Genomic DNA, 27116 nt, shown 5'->3' with positions numbered 1-27116 from the left:
AGCGATTCAGCCTACTTCTAGGCAATTCCATGGGGCCCTGCAGGCTCACACACTCACAGCTACACGGGAGGTGAATAAAGGCCGGAGAGGAAGCCAGACAGGATTTGCTTCTTTTGCTTGCACCACAATGCAGTGCTGAAAGAGGAGGAATCTACATAAAAACGCCTTCCTGGCAACGCCCAAATGCCCTGCTGCCATGCAGATAAACACTGGCAGCGGCAGCAAGTGCATGCCCACAGCCACCCCTTGTTCCTTCACACCTTGTATCAGCTGTAATCCAGTCCAGTCCAGTGCTGCCTGCTGAGCAGCACTGACCAACACTGCCTGGGCCCAGGCTTTTATCTCTGAGGCCCCATTATGATGTCAGAAAGCTGGCTCTGGAATCCTGAGGGCTCCACTATGACACGTGCAAAGTTCCGTCTGAACTTTATATAAGACGGTGAGGCTCAGTCAGTCACTCAGTGTTGCCTGAGAGGGCAACACTGCAACAGCCGGCCGCCAGGCTGTCTTTTTTTTGCACAGCTAGTTGCCTCCAGGAGGCCACAAGAGGGAGACAAGGGACTGCAAAATGGAAAATAGGCATCCACCAACTTTACAGACAACTTCTCCTTGCTCCTACAACCTCCATCCTTGCACAGTTTGTTATTCTTCTAGGTAACATAGTAACAAATCCAAATTGCTGCTCTCTTTGTAGGCAAGCAAGGCTTTGTTGCAACTGCAATTCTTACTTCTTCTTGAAATGTAGGGACGACAGTACATTCCATCACATCCATCTAGTGTACACAGGTAGGTCCATTGTGGCGGGCAGGCGAGCGGGCGGGCTGCTTTATTGGCTGTTTGCTGTTCCCCTACTCCACTCCACTATTTGACTGTTGTGCTGCATCAATCAATCAATCAATCAATCAATCAATCAATCAATCAATCAATCAATCAGTGGCTGGCTCAGGTGCAGCTCTTTAACTTACCTAAAAGGGAGGGCGGAGAGAAGACAAGGAAGGTGAATGAGGTGTTCCAATGTGAAATGCCGGAAACACAGAAACACAGACGACACACAACAAGAGGTGGCAATCTATTCATTAATTGCATTTAATCAATGAGCTCATTATCACTCATGCATTGTCCAACAGGTGTTGAAATAATGGGATTAAAAGGGGAGATCCCTTCAGAAAGACAGAAACAATAGCAAAGACAAAAAACACTTTTGGAATCTGCTTTTAGTCAACACATAAGGAAAGGGTGCACCGGTCCTGGAAATACTGCAATACCAGGTCAATGCGTGGAGTGGACAGAGCAAGCTCTATTTCCATCTCCCTGTTCTAAAAATCCATTTACTATATGGTCCCCAGATAGGGGACGTATCAGATATTAAACTGATAAGAACAGATACTACACTTGATCTTAGCCAAAAGGCCGAGAAGCGATAACCCGAACGGGCCGCGCGTTGCCCGAGCCTGCCCGATACTGCTGTTCAGCCCTTGCAGCGATTCAGCCTACTTCTAGGCAATTCCATGGGGCCCTGCAGGCTCACACACTCACAGCTACACGGGAGGTGAATAAAGGCCGGAGAGGAAGCCAGACAGGATTTGCTTCTTTTGCTTGCACCACAATGCAGTGCTGAAAGAGGAGGAATCTACATAAAAACGCCTTCCTGGCAACGCCCAAATGCCCTGCTGCCATGCAGATAAACACTGGCAGCGGCAGCAAGTGCATGCCCACAGCCACCCCTTGTTCCTTCACACCTTGTATCAGCTGTAATCCAGTCCAGTCCAGTGCTGCCTGCTGAGCAGCACTGACCAACACTGCCTGGGCCCAGGCTTTTATCTCTGAGGCCCCATTATGATGTCAGAAAGCTGGCTCTGGAATCCTGAGGGCTCCACTATGACACGTGCAAAGTTCCGTCTGAACTTTATATAAGACGGTGAGGCTCAGTCAGTCACTCAGTGTTGCCTGAGAGGGCAACACTGCAACAGCCGGCCGCCAGGCTGTCTTTTTTTTGCACAGCTAGTTGCCTCCAGGAGGCCACAAGAGGGAGACAAGGGACTGCAAAATGGAAAATAGGCATCCACCAACTTTACAGACAACTTCTCCTTGCTCCTACAACCTCCATCCTTGCACAGTTTGTTATTCTTCTAGGTAACATAGTAACAAATCCAAATTGCTGCTCTCTTTGTAGGCAAGCAAGGCTTTGTTGCAACTGCAATTCTTACTTCTTCTTGAAATGTAGGGACGACCGTACATTCCATCACATCCATCTAGTGTACACAGGTAGGTCCATTGTGGCGGGCAGGCGAGCGGGCGGGCTGCTTTATTGGCTGTTTGCTGTTCCCCTACTCCACTCCACTATTTGACTGTTGTGCTGCATCAATCAATCAATCAATCAATCAATCAATCAATCAATCAGTGGCTGGCTCAGGTGCAGCTCTTTAACTTACCTAAAAGGGAGGGCGGAGAGAAGACAAGGAAGGTGAATGAGGTGTTCCAATGTGAAATGCCGGAAACACAGAAACACAGACGACACACAACAAGAGGTGGCAATCTATTCATTAATTGCATTTAATCAATGAGCTCATTATCACTCATGCATTGTCCAACAGGTGTTGAAATAATGGGATTAAAAGGGGAGATCCCTTCAGAAAGACAGAAACAATAGCAAAGACAAAAAACACTTTTGGAATCTGCTTTTAGTCAACACATAAGGAAAGGGTGCACCGGTCCTGGAAATACTGCAATACCAGGTCAATGCGTGGAGTGGACAGAGCAAGCTCTATTTCCATCTCCCTGTTCTAAAAATCCATTTAATATATGGTCCCCAGATAGGGGACGTATCAGATATTAAACTGATAAGAACAGATACTACACTTGATCTTAGCCAAAAGGCCGAGAAGCGATAACCCGAACGGGCCGCGCGTTGCCCGAGCCTGCCCGATACTGCTGTTCAGCCCTTGCAGCGATTCAGCCTACTTCTAGGCAATTCCATGGGGCCCTGCAGGCTCACACACTCACAGCTACACGGGAGGTGAATAAAGGCCGGAGAGGAAGCCAGACAGGATTTGCTTCTTTTGCTTGCACCACAATGCAGTGCTGAAAGAGGAGGAATCTACATAAAAACGCCTTCCTGGCAACGCCCAAATGCCCTGCTGCCATGCAGATAAACACTGGCAGCGGCAGCAAGTGCATGCCCACAGCCACCCCTTGTTCCTTCACACCTTGTATCAGCTGTAATCCAGTCCAGTCCAGTGCTGCCTGCTGAGCAGCACTGACCAACACTGCCTGGGCCCAGGCTTTTATCTCTGAGGCCCCATTATGATGTCAGAAAGCTGGCTCTGGAATCCTGAGGGCTCCACTATGACACGTGCAAAGTTCCGTCTGAACTTTATATAAGACGGTGAGGCTCAGTCAGTCACTCAGTGTTGCCTGAGAGGGCAACACTGCAACAGCCGGCCGCCAGGCTGTCTTTTTTTTGCACAGCTAGTTGCCTCCAGGAGGCCACAAGAGGGAGACAAGGGACTGCAAAATGGAAAATAGGCATCCACCAACTTTACAGACAACTTCTCCTTGCTCCTACAACCTCCATCCTTGCACAGTTTGTTATTCTTCTAGGTAACATAGTAACAAATCCAAATTGCTGCTCTCTTTGTAGGCAAGCAAGGCTTTGTTGCAACTGCAATTCTTACTTCTTCTTGAAATGTAGGGACGACAGTACATTCCATCACATCCATCTAGTGTACACAGGTAGGTCCATTGTGGCGGGCAGGCGAGCGGGCGGGCTGCTTTATTGGCTGTTTGCTGTTCCCCTACTCCACTCCACTATTTGACTGTTGTGCTGCATCAATCAATCAATCAATCAATCAATCAATCAATCAATCAATCAATCAATCAATCAATCAATCAATCAGTGGCTGGCTCAGGTGCAGCTCTTTAACTTACCTAAAAGGGAGGGCGGAGAGAAGACAAGGAAGGTGAATGAGGTGTTCCAATGTGAAATGCCGGAAACACAGAAACACAGACGACACACAACAAGAGGTGGCAATCTATTCATTAATTGCATTTAATCAATGAGCTCATTATCACTCATGCATTGTCCAACAGGTGTTGAAATAATGGGATTAAAAGGGGAGATCCCTTCAGAAAGACAGAAACAATAGCAAAGACAAAAAACACTTTTGGAATCTGCTTTTAGTCAACACATAAGGAAAGGGTGCACCGGTCCTGGAAATACTGCAATACCAGGTCAATGCGTGGAGTGGACAGAGCAAGCTCTATTTCCATCTCCCTGTTCTAAAAATCCATTTAATATATGGTCCCCAGATAGGGGACGTATCAGATATTAAACTGATAAGAACAGATACTACACTTGATCTTAGCCAAAAGGCCGAGAAGCGATAACCCGAACGGGCCGCGCGTTGCCCGAGCCTGCCCGATACTGCTGTTCAGCCCTTGCAGCGATTCAGCCTACTTCTAGGCAATTCCATGGGGCCCTGCAGGCTCACACACTCACAGCTACACGGGAGGTGAATAAAGGCCGGAGAGGAAGCCAGACAGGATTTGCTTCTTTTGCTTGCACCACAATGCAGTGCTGAAAGAGGAGGAATCTACATAAAAACGCCTTCCTGGCAACGCCCAAATGCCCTGCTGCCATGCAGATAAACACTGGCAGCGGCAGCAAGTGCATGCCCACAGCCACCCCTTGTTCCTTCACACCTTGTATCAGCTGTAATCCAGTCCAGTCCAGTGCTGCCTGCTGAGCAGCACTGACCAACACTGCCTGGGCCCAGGCTTTTATCTCTGAGGCCCCATTATGATGTCAGAAAGCTGGCTCTGGAATCCTGAGGGCTCCACTATGACACGTGCAAAGTTCCGTCTGAACTTTATATAAGACGGTGAGGCTCAGTCAGTCACTCAGTGTTGCCTGAGAGGGCAACACTGCAACAGCCGGCCGCCAGGCTGTCTTTTTTTTGCACAGCTAGTTGCCTCCAGGAGGCCACAAGAGGGAGACAAGGGACTGCAAAATGGAAAATAGGCATCCACCAACTTTACAGACAACTTCTCCTTGCTCCTACAACCTCCATCCTTGCACAGTTTGTTATTCTTCTAGGTAACATAGTAACAAATCCAAATTGCTGCTCTCTTTGTAGGCAAGCAAGGCTTTGTTGCAACTGCAATTCTTACTTCTTCTTGAAATGTAGGGACGACAGTACATTCCATCACATCCATCTAGTGTACACAGGTAGGTCCATTGTGGCGGGCAGGCGAGCGGGCGGGCTGCTTTATTGGCTGTTTGCTGTTCCCCTACTCCACTCCACTATTTGACTGTTGTGCTGCATCAATCAATCAATCAATCAATCAATCAATCAATCAATCAATCAATCAGTGGCTGGCTCAGGTGCAGCTCTTTAACTTACCTAAAAGGGAGGGCGGAGAGAAGACAAGGAAGGTGAATGAGGTGTTCCAATGTGAAATGCCGGAAACACAGAAACACAGACGACACACAACAAGAGGTGGCAATCTATTCATTAATTGCATTTAATCAATGAGCTCATTATCACTCATGCATTGTCCAACAGGTGTTGAAATAATGGGATTAAAAGGGGAGATCCCTTCAGAAAGACAGAAACAATAGCAAAGACAAAAAACACTTTTGGAATCTGCTTTTAGTCAACACATAAGGAAAGGGTGCACCGGTCCTGGAAATACTGCAATACCAGGTCAATGCGTGGAGTGGACAGAGCAAGCTCTATTTCCATCTCCCTGTTCTAAAAATCCATTTAATATATGGTCCCCAGATAGGGGACGTATCAGATATTAAACTGATAAGAACAGATACTACACTTGATCTTAGCCAAAAGGCCGAGAAGCGATAACCCGAACGGGCCGCGCGTTGCCCGAGCCTGCCCGATACTGCTGTTCAGCCCTTGCAGCGATTCAGCCTACTTCTAGGCAATTCCATGGGGCCCTGCAGGCTCACACACTCACAGCTACACGGGAGGTGAATAAAGGCCGGAGAGGAAGCCAGACAGGATTTGCTTCTTTTGCTTGCACCACAATGCAGTGCTGAAAGAGGAGGAATCTACATAAAAACGCCTTCCTGGCAACGCCCAAATGCCCTGCTGCCATGCAGATAAACACTGGCAGCGGCAGCAAGTGCATGCCCACAGCCACCCCTTGTTCCTTCACACCTTGTATCAGCTGTAATCCAGTCCAGTCCAGTGCTGCCTGCTGAGCAGCACTGACCAACACTGCCTGGGCCCAGGCTTTTATCTCTGAGGCCCCATTATGATGTCAGAAAGCTGGCTCTGGAATCCTGAGGGCTCCACTATGACACGTGCAAAGTTCCGTCTGAACTTTATATAAGACGGTGAGGCTCAGTCAGTCACTCAGTGTTGCCTGAGAGGGCAACACTGCAACAGCCGGCCGCCAGGCTGTCTTTTTTTTGCACAGCTAGTTGCCTCCAGGAGGCCACAAGAGGGAGACAAGGGACTGCAAAATGGAAAATAGGCATCCACCAACTTTACAGACAACTTCTCCTTGCTCCTACAACCTCCATCCTTGCACAGTTTGTTATTCTTCTAGGTAACATAGTAACAAATCCAAATTGCTGCTCTCTTTGTAGGCAAGCAAGGCTTTGTTGCAACTGCAATTCTTACTTCTTCTTGAAATGTAGGGACGACAGTACATTCCATCACATCCATCTAGTGTACACAGGTAGGTCCATTGTGGCGGGCAGGCGAGCGGGCGGGCTGCTTTATTGGCTGTTTGCTGTTCCCCTACTCCACTCCACTATTTGACTGTTGTGCTGCATCAATCAATCAATCAATCAATCAATCAATCAATCAATCAATCAATCAGTGGCTGGCTCAGGTGCAGCTCTTTAACTTACCTAAAAGGGAGGGCGGAGAGAAGACAAGGAAGGTGAATGAGGTGTTCCAATGTGAAATGCCGGAAACACAGAAACACAGACGACACACAACAAGAGGTGGCAATCTATTCATTAATTGCATTTAATCAATGAGCTCATTATCACTCATGCATTGTCCAACAGGTGTTGAAATAATGGGATTAAAAGGGGAGATCCCTTCAGAAAGACAGAAACAATAGCAAAGACAAAAAACACTTTTGGAATCTGCTTTTAGTCAACACATAAGGAAAGGGTGCACCGGTCCTGGAAATACTGCAATACCAGGTCAATGCGTGGAGTGGACAGAGCAAGCTCTATTTCCATCTCCCTGTTCTAAAAATCCATTTAATATATGGTCCCCAGATAGGGGACGTATCAGATATTAAACTGATAAGAACAGATACTACACTTGATCTTAGCCAAAAGGCCGAGAAGCGATAACCCGAACGGGCCGCGCGTTGCCCGAGCCTGCCCGATACTGCTGTTCAGCCCTTGCAGCGATTCAGCCTACTTCTAGGCAATTCCATGGGGCCCTGCAGGCTCACACACTCACAGCTACACGGGAGGTGAATAAAGGCCGGAGAGGAAGCCAGACAGGATTTGCTTCTTTTGCTTGCACCACAATGCAGTGCTGAAAGAGGAGGAATCTACATAAAAACGCCTTCCTGGCAACGCCCAAATGCCCTGCTGCCATGCAGATAAACACTGGCAGCGGCAGCAAGTGCATGCCCACAGCCACCCCTTGTTCCTTCACACCTTGTATCAGCTGTAATCCAGTCCAGTCCAGTGCTGCCTGCTGAGCAGCACTGACCAACACTGCCTGGGCCCAGGCTTTTATCTCTGAGGCCCCATTATGATGTCAGAAAGCTGGCTCTGGAATCCTGAGGGCTCCACTATGACACGTGCAAAGTTCCGTCTGAACTTTATATAAGACGGTGAGGCTCAGTCAGTCACTCAGTGTTGCCTGAGAGGGCAACACTGCAACAGCCGGCCGCCAGGCTGTCTTTTTTTTGCACAGCTAGTTGCCTCCAGAAGGCCACAAGAGGGAGACAAGGGACTGCAAAATGGAAAATAGGCATCCACCAACTTTACAGACAACTTCTCCTTGCTCCTACAACCTCCATCCTTGCACAGTTTGTTATTCTTCTAGGTAACATAGTAACAAATCCAAATTGCTGCTCTCTTTGTAGGCAAGCAAGGCTTTGTTGCAACTGCAATTCTTACTTCTTCTTGAAATGTAGGGACGACAGTACATTCCATCACATCCATCTAGTGTACACAGGTAGGTCCATTGTGGCGGGCAGGCGAGCGGGCGGGCTGCTTTATTGGCTGTTTGCTGTTCCCCTACTCCACTCCACTATTTGACTGTTGTGCTGCATAAATCAATCAATCAATCAATCAATCAATCAATCAATCAATCAATCAATCAATCAGTGGCTGGCTCAGGTGCAGCTCTTTAACTTACCTAAAAGGGAGGGCGGAGAGAAGACAAGGAAGGTGAATGAGGTGTTCCAATGTGAAATGCCGGAAACACAGAAACACAGACGACACACAACAAGAGGTGGCAATCTATTCATTAATTGCATTTAATCAATGAGCTCATTATCACTCATGCATTGTCCAACAGGTGTTGAAATAATGGGATTAAAAGGGGAGATCCCTTCAGAAAGACAGAAACAATAGCAAAGACAAAAAACACTTTTGGAATCTGCTTTTAGTCAACACATAAGGAAAGGGTGCACCGGTCCTGGAAATACTGCAATACCAGGTCAATGCGTGGAGTGGACAGAGCAAGCTCTATTTCCATCTCCCTGTTCTAAAAATCCATTTAATATATGGTCCCCAGATAGGGGACGTATCAGATATTAAACTGATAAGAACAGATACTACACTTGATCTTAGCCAAAAGGCCGAGAAGCGATAACCCGAACGGGCCGCGCGTTGCCCGAGCCTGCCCGATACTGCTGTTCAGCCCTTGCAGCGATTCAGCCTACTTCTAGGCAATTCCATGGGGCCCTGCAGGCTCACACACTCACAGCTACACGGGAGGTGAATAAAGGCCGGAGAGGAAGCCAGACAGGATTTGCTTCTTTTGCTTGCACCACAATGCAGTGCTGAAAGAGGAGGAATCTACATAAAAACGCCTTCCTGGCAACGCCCAAATGCCCTGCTGCCATGCAGATAAACACTGGCAGCGGCAGCAAGTGCATGCCCACAGCCACCCCTTGTTCCTTCACACCTTGTATCAGCTGTAATCCAGTCCAGTCCAGTGCTGCCTGCTGAGCAGCACTGACCAACACTGCCTGGGCCCAGGCTTTTATCTCTGAGGCCCCATTATGATGTCAGAAAGCTGGCTCTGGAATCCTGAGGGCTCCACTATGACACGTGCAAAGTTCCGTCTGAACTTTATATAAGACGGTGAGGCTCAGTCAGTCACTCAGTGTTGCCTGAGAGGGCAACACTGCAACAGCCGGCCGCCAGGCTGTCTTTTTTTAGCACAGCTAGTTGCCTCCAGGAGGCCACAAGAGGGAGACAAGGGACTGCAAAATGGAAAATAGGCATCCACCAACTTTACAGACAACTTCTCCTTGCTCCTACAACCTCCATCCTTGCACAGTTTGTTATTCTTCTAGGTAACATAGTAACAAATCCAAATTGCTGCTCTCTTTGTAGGCAAGCAAGGCTTTGTTGCAACTGCAATTCTTACTTCTTCTTGAAATGTAGGGACGACAGTACATTCCATCACATCCATCTAGTGTACACAGGTAGGTCCATTGTGGCGGGCAGGCGAGCGGGCGGGCTGCTTTATTGGCTGTTTGCTGTTCCCCTACTCCACTCCACTATTTGACTGTTGTGCTGCATCAATCAATCAATCAATCAATCAATCAATCAATCAATCAATCAATCAATCAATCAGTGGCTGGCTCAGGTGCAGCTCTTTAACTTACCTAAAAGGGAGGGCGGAGAGAAGACAAGGAAGGTGAATGAGGTGTTCCAATGTGAAATGCCGGAAACACAGAAACACAGACGACACACAACAAGAGGTGGCAATCTATTCATTAATTGCATTTAATCAATGAGCTCATTATCACTCATGCATTGTCCAACAGGTGTTGAAATAATGGGATTAAAAGGGGAGATCCCTTCAGAAAGACAGAAACAATAGCAAAGACAAAAAACACTTTTGGAATCTGCTTTTAGTCAACACATAAGGAAAGGGTGCACCGGTCCTGGAAATACTGCAATACCAGGTCAATGCGTGGAGTGGACAGAGCAAGCTCTATTTCCATCTCCCTGTTCTAAAAATCCATTTAATATATGGTCCCCAGATAGGGGACGTATCAGATATTAAACTGATAAGAACAGATACTACACTTGATCTTAGCCAAAAGGCCGAGAAGCGATAACCCGAACGGGCCGCGCGTTGCCCGAGCCTGCCCGATACTGCTGTTCAGCCCTTGCAGCGATTCAGCCTACTTCTAGGCAATTCCATGGGGCCCTGCAGGCTCACACACTCACAGCTACACGGGAGGTGAATAAAGGCCGGAGAGGAAGCCAGACAGGATTTGCTTCTTTTGCTTGCACCACAATGCAGTGCTGAAAGAGGAGGAATCTACATAAAAACGCCTTCCTGGCAACGCCCAAATGCCCTGCTGCCATGCAGATAAACACTGGCAGCGGCAGCAAGTGCATGCCCACAGCCACCCCTTGTTCCTTCACACCTTGTATCAGCTGTAATCCAGTCCAGTCCAGTGCTGCCTGCTGAGCAGCACTGACCAACACTGCCTGGGCCCAGGCTTTTATCTCTGAGGCCCCATTATGATGTCAGAAAGCTGGCTCTGGAATCCTGAGGGCTCCACTATGACACGTGCAAAGTTCCGTCTGAACTTTATATAAGACGGTGAGGCTCAGTCAGTCACTCAGTGTTGCCTGAGAGGGCAACACTGCAACAGCCGGCCGCCAGGCTGTCTTTTTTTTGCACAGCTAGTTGTCTCCAGGAGGCCACAAGAGGGAGACAAGGGACTGCAAAATGGAAAATAGGCATCCACCAACTTTACAGACAACTTCTCCTTGCTCCTACAACCTCCATCCTTGCACAGTTTGTTATTCTTCTAGGTAACATAGTAACAAATCCAAATTGCTGCTCTCTTTGTAGGCAAGCAAGGCTTTGTTGCAACTGCAATTCTTACTTCTTCTTGAAATGTAGGGACGACAGTACATTCCATCACATCCATCTAGTGTACACAGGTAGGTCCATTGTGGCGGGCAGGCGAGTGGGCGGGCTGCTTTATTGGCTGTTTGCTGTTCCCCTACTCCACTCCACTATTTGACTGTTGTGCTGCATCAATCAATCAATCAATCAATCAATCAATCAATCAATCAATCAATCAATCAATCAGTGGCTGGCTCAGGTGCAGCTCTTTAACTTACCTAAAAGGGAGGGCGGAGAGAAGACAAGGAAGGTGAATGAGGTGTTCCAATGTGAAATGCCGGAAACACAGAAACACAGACGACACACAACAAGAGGTGGCAATCTATTCATTAATTGCATTTAATCAATGAGCTCATTATCACTCATGCATTGTCCAACAGGTGTTGAAATAATGGGATTAAAAGGGGAGATCCCTTCAGAAAGACAGAAACAATAGCAAAGACAAAAAACACTTTTGGAATCTGCTTTTAGTCAACACATAAGGAAAGGGTGCACCGGTCCTGGAAATACTGCAATACCAGGTCAATGCGTGGAGTGGACAGAGCAAGCTCTATTTCCATCTCCCTGTTCTAAAAATCCATTTAATATATGGTCCCCAGATAGGGGACGTATCAGATATTAAACTGATAAGAACAGATACTACACTTGATCTTAGCCAAAAGGCCGAGAAGCGATAACCCGAACGGGCCGCGCGTTGCCCGAGCCTGCCCGATACTGCTGTTCAGCCCTTGCAGCGATTCAGCCTACTTCTAGGCAATTCCATGGGGCCCTGCAGGCTCACACACTCACAGCTACACGGGAGGTGAATAAAGGCCGGAGAGGAAGCCAGACAGGATTTGCTTCTTTTGCTTGCACCACAATGCAGTGCTGAAAGAGGAGGAATCTACATAAAAACGCCTTCCTGGCAACGCCCAAATGCCCTGCTGCCATGCAGATAAACACTGGCAGCGGCAGCAAGTGCATGCCCACAGCCACCCCTTGTTCCTTCACACCTTGTATCAGCTGTAATCCAGTCCAGTCCAGTGCTGCCTGCTGAGCAGCACTGACCAACACTGCCTGGGCCCAGGCTTTTATCTCTGAGGCCCCATTATGATGTCAGAAAGCTGGCTCTGGAATCCTGAGGGCTCCACTATGACACGTGCAAAGTTCCGTCTGAACTTTATATAAGACGGTGAGGCTCAGTCAGTCACTCAGTGTTGCCTGAGAGGGCAACACTGCAACAGCCGGCCGCCAGGCTGTCTTTTTTTTGCACAGCTAGTTGCCTCCAGGAGGCCACAAGAGGGAGACAAGGGACTGCAAAATGGAAAATAGGCATCCACCAACTTTACAGACAACTTCTCCTTGCTCCTACAACCTCCATCCTTGCACAGTTTGTTATTCTTCTAGGTAACATAGTAACAAATCCAAATTGCTGCTCTCTTTGTAGGCAAGCAAGGCTTTGTTGCAACTGCAATTCTTACTTCTTCTTGAAATGTAGGGACGACAGTACATTCCATCACATCCATCTAGTGTACACAGGTAGGTCCATTGTGGCGGGCAGGCGAGCGGGCGGGCTGCTTTATTGGCTGTTTGCTGTTCCCCTACTCCACTCCACTATTTGACTGTTGTGCTGCATCAATCAATCAATCAATCAATCAATCAATCAATCAATCAATCAATCAGTGGCTGGCTCAGGTGCAGCTCTTTAACTTACCTAAAAGGGAGGGCGGAGAGAAGACAAGGAAGGTGAATGAGGTGTTCCAATGTGAAATGCCGGAAACACAGAAACACAGACGACACACAACAAGAGGTGGCAATCTATTCATTAATTGCATTTAATCAATGAGCTCATTATCACTCATGCATTGTCCAACAGGTGTTGAAATAATGGGATTAAAAGGGGAGATCCCTTCAGAAAGACAGAAACAATAGCAAAGACAAAAAACACTTTTGGAATCTGCTTTTAGTCAACACATAAGGAAAGGGTGCACCGGTCCTGGAAATACTGCAATACCAGGTCAATGCGTGGAGTGGACAGAGCAAGCTCTATTTCCATCTCCCTGTTCTAAAAATCCATTTAATATATGGTCCCCAGATAGGGGACATATCAGATATTAAACTGATAAGAACAGATACTACACTTGATCTTAGCCAAAAGGCCGAGAAGCGATAACCCGAACGGGCCGCGCGTTGCCCGAGCCTGCCCGATACTGCTGTTCAGCCCTTGCAGCGATTCAGCCTACTTCTAGGCAATTCCATGGGGCCCTGCAGGCTCACACACTCACAGCTACACGGGAGGTGAATAAAGGCCGGAGAGGAAGCCAGACAGGATTTGCTTCTTTTGCTTGCACCACAATGCAGTGCTGAAAGAGGAGGAATCTACATAAAAACGCCTTCCTGGCAACGCCCAAATGCCCTGCTGCCATGCAGATAAACACTGGCAGCGGCAGCAAGTGCATGCCCACAGCCACCCCTTGTTCCTTCACACCTTGTATCAGCTGTAATCCAGTCCAGTCCAGTGCTGCCTGCTGAGCAGCACTGACCAACACTGCCTGGGCCCAGGCTTTTATCTCTGAGGCCCCATTATGATGTCAGAAAGCTGGCTCTGGAATCCTGAGGGCTCCACTATGACACGTGCAAAGTTCCGTCTGAACTTTATATAAGACGGTGAGGCTCAGTCAGTCACTCAGTGTTGCCTGAGAGGGCAACACTGCAACAGCCGGCCGCCAGGCTGTCTTTTTTTTGCACAGCTAGTTGCCTCCAGGAGGCCACAAGAGGGAGACAAGGGACTGCAAAATGGAAAATAGGCATCCACCAACTTTACAGACAACTTCTCCTTGCTCCTACAACCTCCATCCTTGCACAGTTTGTTATTCTTCTAGGTAACATAGTAACAAATCCAAATTGCTGCTCTCTTTGTAGGCAAGCAAGGCTTTGTTGCAACTGCAATTCTTACTTCTTCTTGAAATGTAGGGACGACAGTACATTCCATCACATCCATCTAGTGTACACAGGTAGGTCCATTGTGGGGCAGGCGAGCGGGCGGGCTGCTTTATTGGCTGTTTGCTGTTCCCCTACTCCACTCCACTATTTGACTGTTGTGCTGCATCAATCAATCAATCAATCAATCAATCAATCAATCAATCAATCAATCAATCAATCAGTGGCTGGCTCAGGTGCAGCTCTTTAACTTACCTAAAAGGGAGGGCGGAGAGAAGACAAGGAAGGTGAATGAGGTGTTCCAATGTGAAATGCCGGAAACACAGAAACACAGACGACACACAACAAGAGGTGGCAATCTATTCATTAATTGCATTTAATCAATGAGCTCATTATCACTCATGCATTGTCCAACAGGTGTTGAAATAATGGGATTAAAAGGGGAGATCCCTTCAGAAAGACAGAAACAATAGCAAAGACAAAAAACACTTTTGGAATCTGCTTTTAGTCAACACATAAGGAAAGGGTGCACCGGTCCTGGAAATACTGCAATACCAGGTCAATGCGTGGAGTGGACAGAGCAAGCTCTATTTCCATCTCCCTGTTCTAAAAATCCATTTAATATATGGTCCCCAGATAGGGGACGTATCAGATATTAAACTGATAAGAACAGATACTACACTTGATCTTAGCCAAAAGGCCGAGAAGCGATAACCCGAACGGGCCGCGCGTTGCCCGAGCCTGCCCGATACTGCTGTTCAGCCCTTGCAGCGATTCAGCCTACTTCTAGGCAATTCCATGGGGCCCTGCAGGCTCACACACTCACAGCTACACGGGAGGTGAATAAAGGCCGGAGAGGAAGCCAGACAGGATTTGCTTCTTTTGCTTGCACCACAATGCAGTGCTGAAAGAGGAGGAATCTACATAAAAACGCCTTCCTGGCAACGCCCAAATGCCCTGCTGCCATGCAGATAAACACTGGCAGCGGCAGCAAGTGCATGCCCACAGCCACCCCTTGTTCCTTCACACCTTGTATCAGCTGTAATCCAGTCCAGTCCAGTGCTGCCTGCTGAGCAGCACTGACCAACACTGCCTGGGCCCAGGCTTTTATCTCTGAGGCCCCATTATGATGTCAGAAAGCTGGCTCTGGAATCCTGAGGGCTCCACTATGACACGTGCAAAGTTCCGTCTGAACTTTATATAAGACGGTGAGGCTCAGTCAGTCACTCAGTGTTGCCTGAGAGGGCAACACTGCAACAGCCGGCCGCCAGGCTGTCTTTTTTTTGCACAGCTAGTTGCCTCCAGGAGGCCACAAGAGGGAGACAAGGGACTGCAAAATGGAAAATAGGCATCCACCAACTTTACAGACAACTTCTCCTTGCTCCTACAACCTCCATCCTTGCACAGTTTGTTATTCTTCTAGGTAACATAGTAACAAATCCAAATTGCTGCTCTCTTTGTAGGCAAGCAAGGCTTTGTTGCAACTGCAATTCTTACTTCTTCTTGAAATGTAGGGACGACAGTACATTCCATCACATCCATCTAGTGTACACAGGTAGGTCCATTGTGGCGGGCAGGCGAGCGGGCGGGCTGCTTTATTGGCTGTTTGCTGTTCCCCTACTCCACTCCACTATTTGACTGTTGTGCTGCATCAATCAATCAATCAATCAATCAATCAATCAATCAATCAATCAATCAATCAGTGGCTGGCTCAGGTGCAGCTCTTTAACTTACCTAAAAGGGAGGGCGGAGAGAAGACAAGGAAGGTGAATGAGGTGTTCCAATGTGAAATGCCGGAAACACAGAAACACAGACGACACACAACAAGAGGTGGCAATCTATTCATTAATTGCATTTAATCAATGAGCTCATTATCACTCATGCATTGTCCAACAGGTGTTGAAATAATGGGATTAAAAGGGGAGATCCCTTCAGAAAGACAGAAACAATAGCAAAGACAAAAAACACTTTTGGAATCTGCTTTTAGTCAACACATAAGGAAAGGGTGCACCGGTCCTGGAAATACTGCAATACCAGGTCAATGCGTGGAGTGGACAGAGCAAGCTCTATTTCCATCTCCCTGTTCTAAAAATCCATTTACTATATGGTCCCCAGATAGGGGACGTATCAGATATTAAACTGATAAGAACAGATACTACACTTGATCTTAGCCAAAAGGCCGAGAAGCGATAACCCGAACGGGCCGCGCGTTGCCCGAGCCTGCCCGATACTGCTGTTCAGCCCTTGCAGCGATTCAGCCTACTTCTAGGCAATTCCATGGGGCCCTGCAGGCTCACACACTCACAGCTACACGGGAGGTGAATAAAGGCCGGAGAGGAAGCCAGACAGGATTTGCTTCTTTTGCTTGCACCACAATGCAGTGCTGAAAGAGGAGGAATCTACATAAAAACGCCTTCCTGGCAACGCCCAAATGCCCTGCTGCCATGCAGATAAACACTGGCAGCGGCAGCAAGTGCATGCCCACAGCCACCCCTTGTTCCTTCACACCTTGTATCAGCTGTAATCCAGTCCAGTCCAGTGCTGCCTGCTGAGCAGCACTGACCAACACTGCCTGGGCCCAGGCTTTTATCTCTGAGGCCCCATTATGATGTCAGAAAGCTGGCTCTGGAATCCTGAGGGCTCCACTATGACACGTGCAAAGTTCCGTCTGAACTTTATATAAGACGGTGAGGCTCAGTCAGTCACTCAGTGTTGCCTGAGAGGGCAACACTGCAACAGCCGGCCGCCAGGCTGTCTTTTTTTTGCACAGCTAGTTGCCTCCAGGAGGCCACAAGAGGGAGACAAGGGACTGCAAAATGGAAAATAGGCATCCACCAACTTTACAGACAACTTCTCCTTGCTCCTACAACCTCCATCCTTGCACAGTTTGTTATTCTTCTAGGTAACATAGTAACAAATCCAAATTGCTGCTCTCTTTGTAGGCAAGCAAGGCTTTGTTGCAACTGCAATTCTTACTTCTTCTTGAAATGTAGGGACGACCGTACATTCCATCACATCCATCTAGTGTACACAGGTAGGTCCATTGTGGCGGGCAGGCGAGCGGTCGGGCTGCTTTATTGGCTGTTTGCTGTTCCCCTACTCCACTCCACTATTTGACTGTTGTGCTGCATCAATCAATCAATCAATCAATCAATCAATCAATCAATCAATCAATCAATCAATCAGTGGCTGGCTCAGGTGCAGCTCTTTAACTTACCTAAAAGGGAGGGCGGAGAGAAGACAAGGAAGGTGAATGAGGTGTTCCAATGTGAAATGCCGGAAACACAGAAACACAGACGACACACAACAAGAGGTGGCAATCTATTCATTAATTGCATTTAATCAATGAGCTCATTATCACTCATGCATTGTCCAACAGGTGTTGAAATAATGGGATTAAAAGGGGAGATCCCTTCAGAAAGACAGAAACAATAGCAAAGACAAAAAACACTTTTGGAATCTGCTTTTAGTCAACACATAAGGAAAGGGTGCACCGGTCCTGGAAATACTGCAATACCAGGTCAATGCGTGGAGTGGACAGAGCAAGCTCTATTTCCATCTCCCTGTTCTAAAAATCCATTTAATATATGGTCCCCAGATAGGGGACGTATCAGATATTAAACTGATAAGAACAGATACTACACTTGATCTTAGCCAAAAGGCCGAGAAGCGATAACCCGAACGGGCCGCGCGTTGCCCGAGCCTGCCCGATACTGCTGTTCAGCCCTTGCAGCGATTCAGCCTACTTCTAGGCAATTCCATGGGGCCCTGCAGGCTCACACACTCACAGCTACACGGGAGGTGAATAAAGGCCGGAGAGGAAGCCAGACAGGATTTGCTTCTTTTGCTTGCACCACAATGCAGTGCTGAAAGAGGAGGAATCTACATAAAAACGCCTTCCTGGCAACGCCCAAATGCCCTGCTGCCATGCAGATAAACACTGGCAGCGGCAGCAAGTGCATGCCCACAGCCACCCCTTGTTCCTTCACACCTTGTATCAGCTGTAATCCAGTCCAGTCCAGTGCTGCCTGCTGAGCAGCACTGACCAACACTGCCTGGGCCCAGGCTTTTATCTCTGAGGCCCCATTATGATGTCAGAAAGCTGGCTCTGGAATCCTGAGGGCTCCACTATGACACGTGCAAAGTTCCGTCTGAACTTTATATAAGACGGTGAGGCTCAGTCAGTCACTCAGTGTTGCCTGAGAGGGCAACACTGCAACAGCCGGCCGCCAGGCTGTCTTTTTTTTGCACAGCTAGTTGCCTCCAGGAGGCCACAAGAGGGAGACAAGGGACTGCAAAATGGAAAATAGGCATCCACCAACTTTACAGACAACTTCTCCTTGCTCCTACAACCTCCATCCTTGCACAGTTTGTTATTCTTCTAGGTAACATAGTAACAAATCCAAATTGCTGCTCTTTTTGTAGGCAAGCAAGGCTTTGTTGCAACTGCAATTCTTACTTCTTCTTGAAATGTAGGGACGACAGTACATTCCATCACATCCATCTAGTGTACACAGGTAGGTCCATTGTGGCGGGCAGGCGAGCGGGCGGGCTGCTTTATTGGCTGTTTGCTGTTCCCCTACTCCACTCCACTATTTGACTGTTGTGCTGCATCAATCAATCAATCAATCAATCAATCAATCAATCAATCAATCAGTGGCTGGCTCAGGTGCAGCTCTTTAACTTACCTAAAAGGGAGGGCGGAGAGAAGACAAGGAAGGTGAATGAGGTGTTCCAATGTGAAATGCCGGAAACACAGAAACACAGACGACACACAACAAGAGGTGGCAATCTATTCATTAATTGCATTTAATCAATGAGCTCATTATCACTCATGCATTGTCCAACAGGTGTTGAAATAATGGGATTAAAAGGGGAGATCCCTTCAGAAAGACAGAAACAATAGCAAAGACAAAAAACACTTTTGGAATCTGCTTTTAGTCAACACATAAGGAAAGGGTGCACCGGTCCTGGAAATACTGCAATACCAGGTCAATGCGTGGAGTGGACAGAGCAAGCTCTATTTCCATCTCCCTGTTCTAAAAATCCATTTAATATATGGTCCCCAGATAGGGGACGTATCAGATATTAAACTGATAAGAACAGATACTACACTTGATCTTAGCCAAAAGGCCGAGAAGCGATAACCCGAACGGGCCGCGCGTTGCCCGAGCCTGCCCGATACTGCTGTTCAGCCCTTGCAGCGATTCAGCCTACTTCTAGGCAATTCCATGGGGCCCTGCAGGCTCACACACTCACAGCTACACGGGAGGTGAATAAAGGCCGGAGAGGAAGCCAGACAGGATTTGCTTCTTTTGCTTGCACCACAATGCAGTGCTGAAAGAGGAGGAATCTACATAAAAACGCCTTCCTGGCAACGCCCAAATGCCCTGCTGCCATGCAGATAAACACTGGCAGCGGCAGCAAGTGCATGCCCACAGCCACCCCTTGTTCCTTCACACCTTGTATCAGCTGTAATCCAGTCCAGTCCAGTGCTGCCTGCTGAGCAGCACTGACCAACACTGCCTGGGCCCAGGCTTTTATCTCTGAGGCCCCATTATGATGTCAGAAAGCTGGCTCTGGAATCCTGAGGGCTCCACTATGACACGTGCAAAGTTCCGTCTGAACTTTATATAAGACGGTGAGGCTCAGTCAGTCACTCAGTGTTGCCTGAGAGGGCAACACTGCAACAGCCGGCCGCCAGGCTGTCTTTTTTTTGCACAGCTAGTTGCCTCCAGGAGGCCACAAGAGGGAGACAAGGGACTGCAAAATGGAAAATAGGCATCCACCAACTTTACAGACAACTTCTCCTTGCTCCTACAACCTCCATCCTTGCACAGTTTGTTATTCTTCTAGGTAACATAGTAACAAATCCAAATTGCTGCTCTCTTTGTAGGCAAGCAAGGCTTTGTTGCAACTGCAATTCTTACTTCTTCTTGAAATGTAGGGACGACAGTACATTCCATCACATCCATCTAGTGTACACAGGTAGGTCCATTGTGGCGGGCAGGCGAGCGGGCGGGCTGCTTTATTGGCTGTTTGCTGTTCCCCTACTCCACTCCACTATTTGACTGTTGTGCTGCATCAATCAATCAATCAATCAATCAATCAATCAATCAATCAATCAATCAGTGGCTGGCTCAGGTGCAGCTCTTTAACTTACCTAAAAGGGAGGGCGGAGAGAAGACAAGGAAGGTGAATGAGGTGTTCCAATGTGAAATGCCGGAAACACAGAAACACAGACGACACACAACAAGAGGTGGCAATCTATTCATTAATTGCATTTAATCAATGAGCTCATTATCACTCATGCATTGTCCAACAGGTGTTGAAATAATGGGATTAAAAGGGGAGATCCCTTCAGAAAGACAGAAACAATAGCAAAGACAAAAAACACTTTTGGAATCTGCTTTTAGTCAACACATAAGGAAAGGGTGCACCGGTCCTGGAAATACTGCAATACCAGGTCAATGCGTGGAGTGGACAGAGCAAGCTCTATTTCCATCTCCCTGTTCTAAAAATCCATTTAATATATGGTCCCCAGATAGGGGACGTATCAGATATTAAACTGATAAGAACAGATACTACACTTGATCTTAGCCAAAAGGCCGAGAAGCGATAACCCGAACGGGCCGCGCGTTGCCCGAGCCTGCCCGATACTGCTGTTCAGCCCTTGCAGCGATTCAGCCTACTTCTAGGCAATTCCATGGGGCCCTGCAGGCTCACACACTCACAGCTACACGGGAGGTGAATAAAGGCCGGAGAGGAAGCCAGACAGGATTTGCTTCTTTTGCTTGCACCACAATGCAGTGCTGAAAGAGGAGGAATCTACATAAAAACGCCTTCCTGGCAACGCCCAAATGCCCTGCTGCCATGCAGATAAACACTGGCAGCGGCAGCAAGTGCATGCCCACAGCCACCCCTTGTTCCTTCACACCTTGTATCAGCTGTAATCCAGTCCAGTCCAGTGCTGCCTGCTGAGCAGCACTGACCAACACTGCCTGGGCCCAGGCTTTTATCTCTGAGGCCCCATTATGATGTCAGAAAGCTGGCTCTGGAATCCTGAGGGCTCCACTATGACACGTGCAAAGTTCCGTCTGAACTTTATATAAGACGGTGAGGCTCAGTCAGTCACTCAGTGTTGCCTGAGAGGGCAACACTGCAACAGCCGGCCGCCAGGCTGTCTTTTTTTTGCACAGCTAGTTGCCTCCAGGAGGCCACAAGAGGGAGACAAGGGACTGCAAAATGGAAAATAGGCATCCACCAACTTTACAGACAACTTCTCCTTGCTCCTACAACCTCCATCCTTGCACAGTTTGTTATTCTTCTAGGTAACATAGTAACAAATCCAAATTGCTGCTCTCTTTGTAGGCAAGCAAGGCTTTGTTGCAACTGCAATTCTTACTTCTTCTTGAAATGTAGGGACGACAGTACATTCCATCACATCCATCTAGTGTACACAGGTAGGTCCATTGTGGCGGGCAGGCGAGCGGGCGGGCTGCTTTATTGGCTGTTTGCTGTTCCCCTACTCCACTCCACTATTTGACTGTTGTGCTGCATAAATCAATCAATCAATCAATCAATCAATCAATCAATCAATCAGTGGCTGGCTCAGGTGCAGCTCTTTAACTTACCTAAAAGGGAGGGCGGAGAGAAGACAAGGAAGGTGAATGAGGTGTTCCAATGTGAAATGCCGGAAACACAGAAACACAGACGACACACAACAAGAGGTGGCAATCTATTCATTAATTGCATTTAATCAATGAGCTCATTATCACTCATGCATTGTCCAACAGGTGTTGAAATAATGGGATTAAAAGGGGAGATCCCTTCAGAAAGACAGAAACAATAGCAAAGACAAAAAACACTTTTGGAATCTGCTTTTAGTCAACACATAAGGAAAGGGTGCACCGGTCCTGGAAATACTGCAATACCAGGTCAATGCGTGGAGTGGACAGAGCAAGCTCTATTTCCATCTCCCTGTTCTAAAAATCCATTTAATATATGGTCCCCAGATAGGGGACGTATCAGATATTAAACTGATAAGAACAGATACTACACTTGATCTTAGCCAAAAGGCCGAGAAGCGATAACCCGAACGGGCCGCGCGTTGCCCGAGCCTGCCCGATACTGCTGTTCAGCCCTTGCAGCGATTCAGCCTACTTCTAGGCAATTCCATGGGGCCCTGCAGGCTCACACACTCACAGCTACACGGGAGGTGAATAAAGGCCGGAGAGGAAGCCAGACAGGATTTGCTTCTTTTGCTTGCACCACAATGCAGTGCTGAAAGAGGAGGAATCTACATAAAAACGCCTTCCTGGCAACGCCCAAATGCCCTGCTGCCATGCAGATAAACACTGGCAGCGGCAGCAAGTGCATGCCCACAGCCACCCCTTGTTCCTTCACACCTTGTATCAGCTGTAATCCAGTCCAGTCCAGTGCTGCCTGCTGAGCAGCACTGACCAACACTGCCTGGGCCCAGGCTTTTATCTCTGAGGCCCCATTATGATGTCAGAAAGCTGGCTCTGGAATCCTGAGGGCTCCACTATGACACGTGCAAAGTTCCGTCTGAACTTTATATAAGACGGTGAGGCTCAGTCAGTCACTCAGTGTTGCCTGAGAGGGCAACACTGCAACAGCCGGCCGCCAGGCTGTCTTTTTTTTGCACAGCTAGTTGCCTCCAGGAGGCCACAAGAGGGAGACAAGGGACTGCAAAATGGAAAATAGGCATCCACCAACTTTACAGACAACTTCTCCTTGCTCCTACAACCTCCATCCTTGCACAGTTTGTTATTCTTCTAGGTAACATAGTAACAAATCCAAATTGCTGCTCTCTTTGTAGGCAAGCAAGGCTTTGTTGCAACTGCAATTCTTACTTCTTCTTGAAATGTAGGGACGACAGTACATTCCATCACATCCATCTAGTGTACACAGGTAGGTCCATTGTGGCGGGCAGGCGAGCGGGCGGGCTGCTTTATTGGCTGTTTGCTGTTCCCCTACTCCACTCCACTATTTGACTGTTGTGCTGCATCAATCAATCAATCAATCAATCAATCAATCAATCAATCAATCAATCAGTGGCTGGCTCAGGTGCAGCTCTTTAACTTACCTAAAAGGGAGGGCGGAGAGAAGACAAGGAAGGTGAATGAGGTGTTCCAATGTGAAATGCCGGAAACACAGAAACACAGACGACACACAACAAGAGGTGGCAATCTATTCATTAATTGCATTTAATCAATGAGCTCATTATCACTCATGCATTGTCCAACAGGTGTTGAAATAATGGGATTAAAAGGGGAGATCCCTTCAGAAAGACAGAAACAATAGCAAAGACAAAAAACACTTTTGGAATCTGCTTTTAGTCAACACATAAGGAAAGGGTGCACCGGTCCTGGAAATACTGCAATACCAGGTCAATGCGTGGAGTGGACAGAGCAAGCTCTATTTCCATCTCCCTGTTCTAAAAATCCATTTAATATATGGTCCCCAGATAGGGGACGTATCAGATATTAAACTGATAAGAACAGATACTACACTTGATCTTAGCCAAAAGGCCGAGAAGCGATAACCCGAACGGGCCGCGCATTGCCCGAGCCTGCCCGATACTGCTGTTCAGCCCTTGCAGCGATTCAGCCTACTTCTAGGCAATTCCATGGGGCCCTGCAGGCTCACACACTCACAGCTACACGGGAGGTGAATAAAGGCCGGAGAGGAAGCCAGACAGGATTTGCTTCTTTTGCTTGCACCACAATGCAGTGCTGAAAGAGGAGGAATCTACATAAAAACGCCTTCCTGGCAACGCCCAAATGCCCTGCTGCCATGCAGATAAACACTGGCAGCGGCAGCAAGTGCATGCCCACAGCCACCCCTTGTTCCTTCACACCTTGTATCAGCTGTAATCCAGTCCAGTCCAGTGCTGCCTGCTGAGCAGCACTGACCAACACTGCCTGGGCCCAGGCTTTTATCTCTGAGGCCCCATTATGATGTCAGAAAGCTGGCTCTGGAATCCTGAGGGCTCCACTATGACACGTGCAAAGTTCCGTCTGAACTTTATATAAGACGGTGAGGCTCAGTCAGTCACTCAGTGTTGCCTGAGAGGGCAACACTGCAACAGCCGGCCGCCAGGCTGTCTTTTTTTTGCACAGCTAGTTGCCTCCAGGAGGCCACAAGAGGGAGACAAGGGACTGCAAAATGGAAAATAGGCATCCACCAACTTTACAGACAACTTCTCCTTGCTCCTACAACCTCCATCCTTGCACAGTTTGTTATTCTTCTAGGTAACATAGTAACAAATCCAAATTGCTGCTCTCTTTGTAGGCAAGCAAGGCTTTGTTGCAACTGCAATTCTTACTTCTTCTTGAAATGTAGGGACGACAGTACATTCCATCACATCCATCTAGTGTACACAGGTAGGTCCATTGTGGCGGGCAGGCGAGTGGGCGGGCTGCTTTATTGGCTGTTTGCTGTTCCCCTACTCCACTCCACTATTTGACTGTTGTGCTGCATCAATCAATCAATCAATCAATCAATCAATCAATCAATCAATCAATCAATCAATCAATCAGTGGCTGGCTCAGGTGCAGCTCTTTAACTTACCTAAAAGGGAGGGCGGAGAGAAGACAAGGAAGGTGAATGAGGTGTTCCAATGTGAAATGCCGGAAACACAGAAACACAGACGACACACAACAAGAGGTGGCAATCTATTCATTAATTGCATTTAATCAATGAGCTCATTATCACTCATGCATTGTCCAACAGGTGTTGAAATAATGGGATTAAAAGGGGAGATCCCTTCAGAAAGACAGAAACAATAGCAAAGACAAAAAACACTTTTGGAATCTGCTTTTAGTCAACACATAAGGAAAGGGTGCACCGGTCCTGGAAATACTGCAATACCAGGTCAATGCGTGGAGTGGACAGAGCAAGCTCTATTTCCATCTCCCTGTTCTAAAAATCCATTTAATATATGGTCCCCAGATAGGGGACGTATCAGATATTAAACTGATAAGAACAGATACTACACTTGATCTTAGCCAAAAGGCCGAGAAGCGATAACCCGAACGGGCCGCGCATTGCCCGAGCCTGCCCGATACTGCTGTTCAGCCCTTGCAGCGATTCAGCCTACTTCTAGGCAATTCCATGGGGCCCTGCAGGCTCACACACTCACAGCTACACGGGAGGTGAATAAAGGCCGGAGAGGAAGCCAGACAGGATTTGCTTCTTTTGCTTGCACCACAATGCAGTGCTGAAAGAGGAGGAATCTACATAAAAACGCCTTCCTGGCAACGCCCAAATGCCCTGCTGCCATGCAGATAAACACTGGCAGCGGCAGCAAGTGCATGCCCACAGCCACCCCTTGTTCCTTCACACCTTGTATCAGCTGTAATCCAGTCCAGTCCAGTGCTGCCTGCTGAGCAGCACTGACCAACACTGCCTGGGCCCAGGCTTTTATCTCTGAGGCCCCATTATGATGTCAGAAAGCTGGCTCTGGAATCCTGAGGGCTCCACTATGACACGTGCAAAGTTCCGTCTGAACTTTATATAAGACGGTGAGGCTCAGTCAGTCACTCAGTGTTGCCTGAGAGGGCAACACTGCAACAGCCGGCCGCCAGGCTGTCTTTTTTTTGCACAGCTAGTTGCCTCCAGGAGGCCACAAGAGGGAGACAAGGGACTGCAAAATGGAAAATAGGCATCCACCAACTTTACAGACAACTTCTCCTTGCTCCTACAACCTCCATCCTTGCACAGTTTGTTATTCTTCTAGGTAACATAGTAACAAATCCAAATTGCTGCTCTCTTTGTAGGCAAGCAAGGCTTTGTTGCAACTGCAATTCTTACTTCTTCTTGAAATGTAGGGACGACAGTACATTCCATCACATCCATCTAGTGTACACAGGTAGGTCCATTGTGGCGGGCAGGCGAGTGGGCGGGCTGCTTTATTGGCTGTTTGCTGTTCCCCTACTCCACTCCACTATTTGACTGTTGTGCTGCATCAATCAATCAATCAATCAATCAATCAATCAATCAATCAATCAGTGGCTGGCTCAGGTGCAGCTCTTTAACTTACCTAAAAGGGAGGGCGGAGAGAAGACAAGGAAGGTGAATGAGGTGTTCCAATGTGAAATGCCGGAAACACAGAAACACAGACGACACACAACAAGAGGTGGCAATCTATTCATTAATTGCATTTAATCAATGAGCTCATTATCACTCATGCATTGTCCAACAGGTGTTGAAATAATGGGATTAAAAGGGGAGATCCCTTCAGAAAGACAGAAACAATAGCAAAGACAAAAAACACTTTTGGAATCTGCTTTTAGTCAACACATAAGGAAAGGGTGCACCGGTCCTGGAAATACTGCAATACCAGGTCAATGCGTGGAGTGGACAGAGCAAGCTCTATTTCCATCTCCCTGTTCTAAAAATCCATTTAATATATGGTCGCCAGATAGGGGACGTATCAGATATTAAACTGATAAGAACAGATACTACACTTGATCTTAGCCAAAAGGCCGAGAAGCGATAACCCGAACGGGCCGCGCATTGCCCGAGCCTGCCCGATACTGCTGTTCAGCCCTTGCAGCGATTCAGCCTACTTCTAGGCAATTCCATGGGGCCCTGCAGGCTCACACACTCACAGCTACACGGGAGGTGAATAAAGGCCGGAGAGGAAGCCAGACAGGATTTGCTTCTTTTGCTTGCACCACAATGCAGTGCTGAAAGAGGAGGAATCTACATAAAAACGCCTTCCTGGCAACGCCCAAATGCCCTGCTGCCATGCAGATAAACACTGGCAGCGGCAGCAAGTGCATGCCCACAGCCACCCCTTGTTCCTTCACACCTTGTATCAGCTGTAATCCAGTCCAGTCCAGTGCTGCCTGCTGAGCAGCACTGACCAACACTGCCTGGGCCCAGGCTTTTATCTCTGAGGCCCCATTATGATGTCAGAAAGCTGGCTCTGGAATCCTGAGGGCTCCACTATGACACGTGCAAAGTTCCGTCTGAACTTTATATAAGACGGTGAGGCACAGTCAGTCACTCAGTGTTGCCTGAGAGGGCAACACTGCAACAGCCGGCCGCCAGGCTGTC

General features: G+C 47.9%; 18 non-coding genes across 18 annotated transcripts; all 18 read right to left on the bottom strand.

The window, feature by feature from the left end:
• Nucleotides 1-1231: 1231 nt before the first annotated feature.
• LOC142696571 (U2 spliceosomal RNA) lies at nucleotides 1232-1422 on the bottom strand. Its single transcript, XR_012864454.1, has one exon. It is a non-coding gene; the product is annotated as a U2 spliceosomal RNA (small nuclear RNA).
• Nucleotides 1423-2698: 1276 nt separating this feature from the next.
• LOC142696769 (U2 spliceosomal RNA) lies at nucleotides 2699-2889 on the bottom strand. Its single transcript, XR_012864628.1, has one exon. It is a non-coding gene; the product is annotated as a U2 spliceosomal RNA (small nuclear RNA).
• A 1304-nt stretch (nucleotides 2890-4193) lies between these two features.
• Nucleotides 4194-4384, bottom strand: LOC142696768 (U2 spliceosomal RNA). The gene has a single exon (XR_012864627.1). It is a non-coding gene; the product is annotated as a U2 spliceosomal RNA (small nuclear RNA).
• A 1284-nt stretch (nucleotides 4385-5668) lies between these two features.
• Nucleotides 5669-5859, bottom strand: LOC142696767 (U2 spliceosomal RNA). The gene has a single exon (XR_012864626.1). It is a non-coding gene; the product is annotated as a U2 spliceosomal RNA (small nuclear RNA).
• A 1284-nt stretch (nucleotides 5860-7143) lies between these two features.
• Nucleotides 7144-7334, bottom strand: LOC142696766 (U2 spliceosomal RNA). Its single transcript, XR_012864625.1, has one exon. It is a non-coding gene; the product is annotated as a U2 spliceosomal RNA (small nuclear RNA).
• Nucleotides 7335-8626: 1292 nt separating this feature from the next.
• Nucleotides 8627-8817, bottom strand: LOC142696763 (U2 spliceosomal RNA). Its single transcript, XR_012864623.1, has one exon. It is a non-coding gene; the product is annotated as a U2 spliceosomal RNA (small nuclear RNA).
• A 1292-nt stretch (nucleotides 8818-10109) lies between these two features.
• Nucleotides 10110-10300, bottom strand: LOC142696762 (U2 spliceosomal RNA). The gene has a single exon (XR_012864622.1). It is a non-coding gene; the product is annotated as a U2 spliceosomal RNA (small nuclear RNA).
• Nucleotides 10301-11592: 1292 nt separating this feature from the next.
• Nucleotides 11593-11783, bottom strand: LOC142696761 (U2 spliceosomal RNA). Its single transcript, XR_012864621.1, has one exon. It is a non-coding gene; the product is annotated as a U2 spliceosomal RNA (small nuclear RNA).
• Nucleotides 11784-13067: 1284 nt separating this feature from the next.
• LOC142696980 (U2 spliceosomal RNA) lies at nucleotides 13068-13258 on the bottom strand. The gene has a single exon (XR_012864818.1). It is a non-coding gene; the product is annotated as a U2 spliceosomal RNA (small nuclear RNA).
• A 1290-nt stretch (nucleotides 13259-14548) lies between these two features.
• On the bottom strand, nucleotides 14549-14739 carry LOC142696760 (U2 spliceosomal RNA). Its single transcript, XR_012864620.1, has one exon. It is a non-coding gene; the product is annotated as a U2 spliceosomal RNA (small nuclear RNA).
• A 1288-nt stretch (nucleotides 14740-16027) lies between these two features.
• On the bottom strand, nucleotides 16028-16218 carry LOC142696570 (U2 spliceosomal RNA). The gene has a single exon (XR_012864453.1). It is a non-coding gene; the product is annotated as a U2 spliceosomal RNA (small nuclear RNA).
• Nucleotides 16219-17510: 1292 nt separating this feature from the next.
• Nucleotides 17511-17701, bottom strand: LOC142696759 (U2 spliceosomal RNA). The gene has a single exon (XR_012864619.1). It is a non-coding gene; the product is annotated as a U2 spliceosomal RNA (small nuclear RNA).
• A 1280-nt stretch (nucleotides 17702-18981) lies between these two features.
• On the bottom strand, nucleotides 18982-19172 carry LOC142696758 (U2 spliceosomal RNA). Its single transcript, XR_012864618.1, has one exon. It is a non-coding gene; the product is annotated as a U2 spliceosomal RNA (small nuclear RNA).
• A 1284-nt stretch (nucleotides 19173-20456) lies between these two features.
• On the bottom strand, nucleotides 20457-20647 carry LOC142696757 (U2 spliceosomal RNA). Its single transcript, XR_012864617.1, has one exon. It is a non-coding gene; the product is annotated as a U2 spliceosomal RNA (small nuclear RNA).
• Nucleotides 20648-21927: 1280 nt separating this feature from the next.
• On the bottom strand, nucleotides 21928-22118 carry LOC142696756 (U2 spliceosomal RNA). Its single transcript, XR_012864616.1, has one exon. It is a non-coding gene; the product is annotated as a U2 spliceosomal RNA (small nuclear RNA).
• Nucleotides 22119-23402: 1284 nt separating this feature from the next.
• LOC142696755 (U2 spliceosomal RNA) lies at nucleotides 23403-23593 on the bottom strand. Its single transcript, XR_012864615.1, has one exon. It is a non-coding gene; the product is annotated as a U2 spliceosomal RNA (small nuclear RNA).
• Nucleotides 23594-24889: 1296 nt separating this feature from the next.
• LOC142696754 (U2 spliceosomal RNA) lies at nucleotides 24890-25080 on the bottom strand. Its single transcript, XR_012864614.1, has one exon. It is a non-coding gene; the product is annotated as a U2 spliceosomal RNA (small nuclear RNA).
• A 1280-nt stretch (nucleotides 25081-26360) lies between these two features.
• On the bottom strand, nucleotides 26361-26551 carry LOC142696603 (U2 spliceosomal RNA). The gene has a single exon (XR_012864483.1). It is a non-coding gene; the product is annotated as a U2 spliceosomal RNA (small nuclear RNA).
• Nucleotides 26552-27116: the final 565 nt, after the last annotated feature.

The sequence above is a fragment of the Rhinoderma darwinii genome (assembly GCF_050947455.1).
Source record: "Rhinoderma darwinii isolate aRhiDar2 chromosome 5 unlocalized genomic scaffold, aRhiDar2.hap1 SUPER_5_unloc_7, whole genome shotgun sequence".
Lineage (NCBI taxonomy): Eukaryota > Metazoa > Chordata > Amphibia > Anura > Rhinodermatidae > Rhinoderma > Rhinoderma darwinii.
This window is presented reverse-complemented; position numbering and strand designations above follow the sequence as displayed.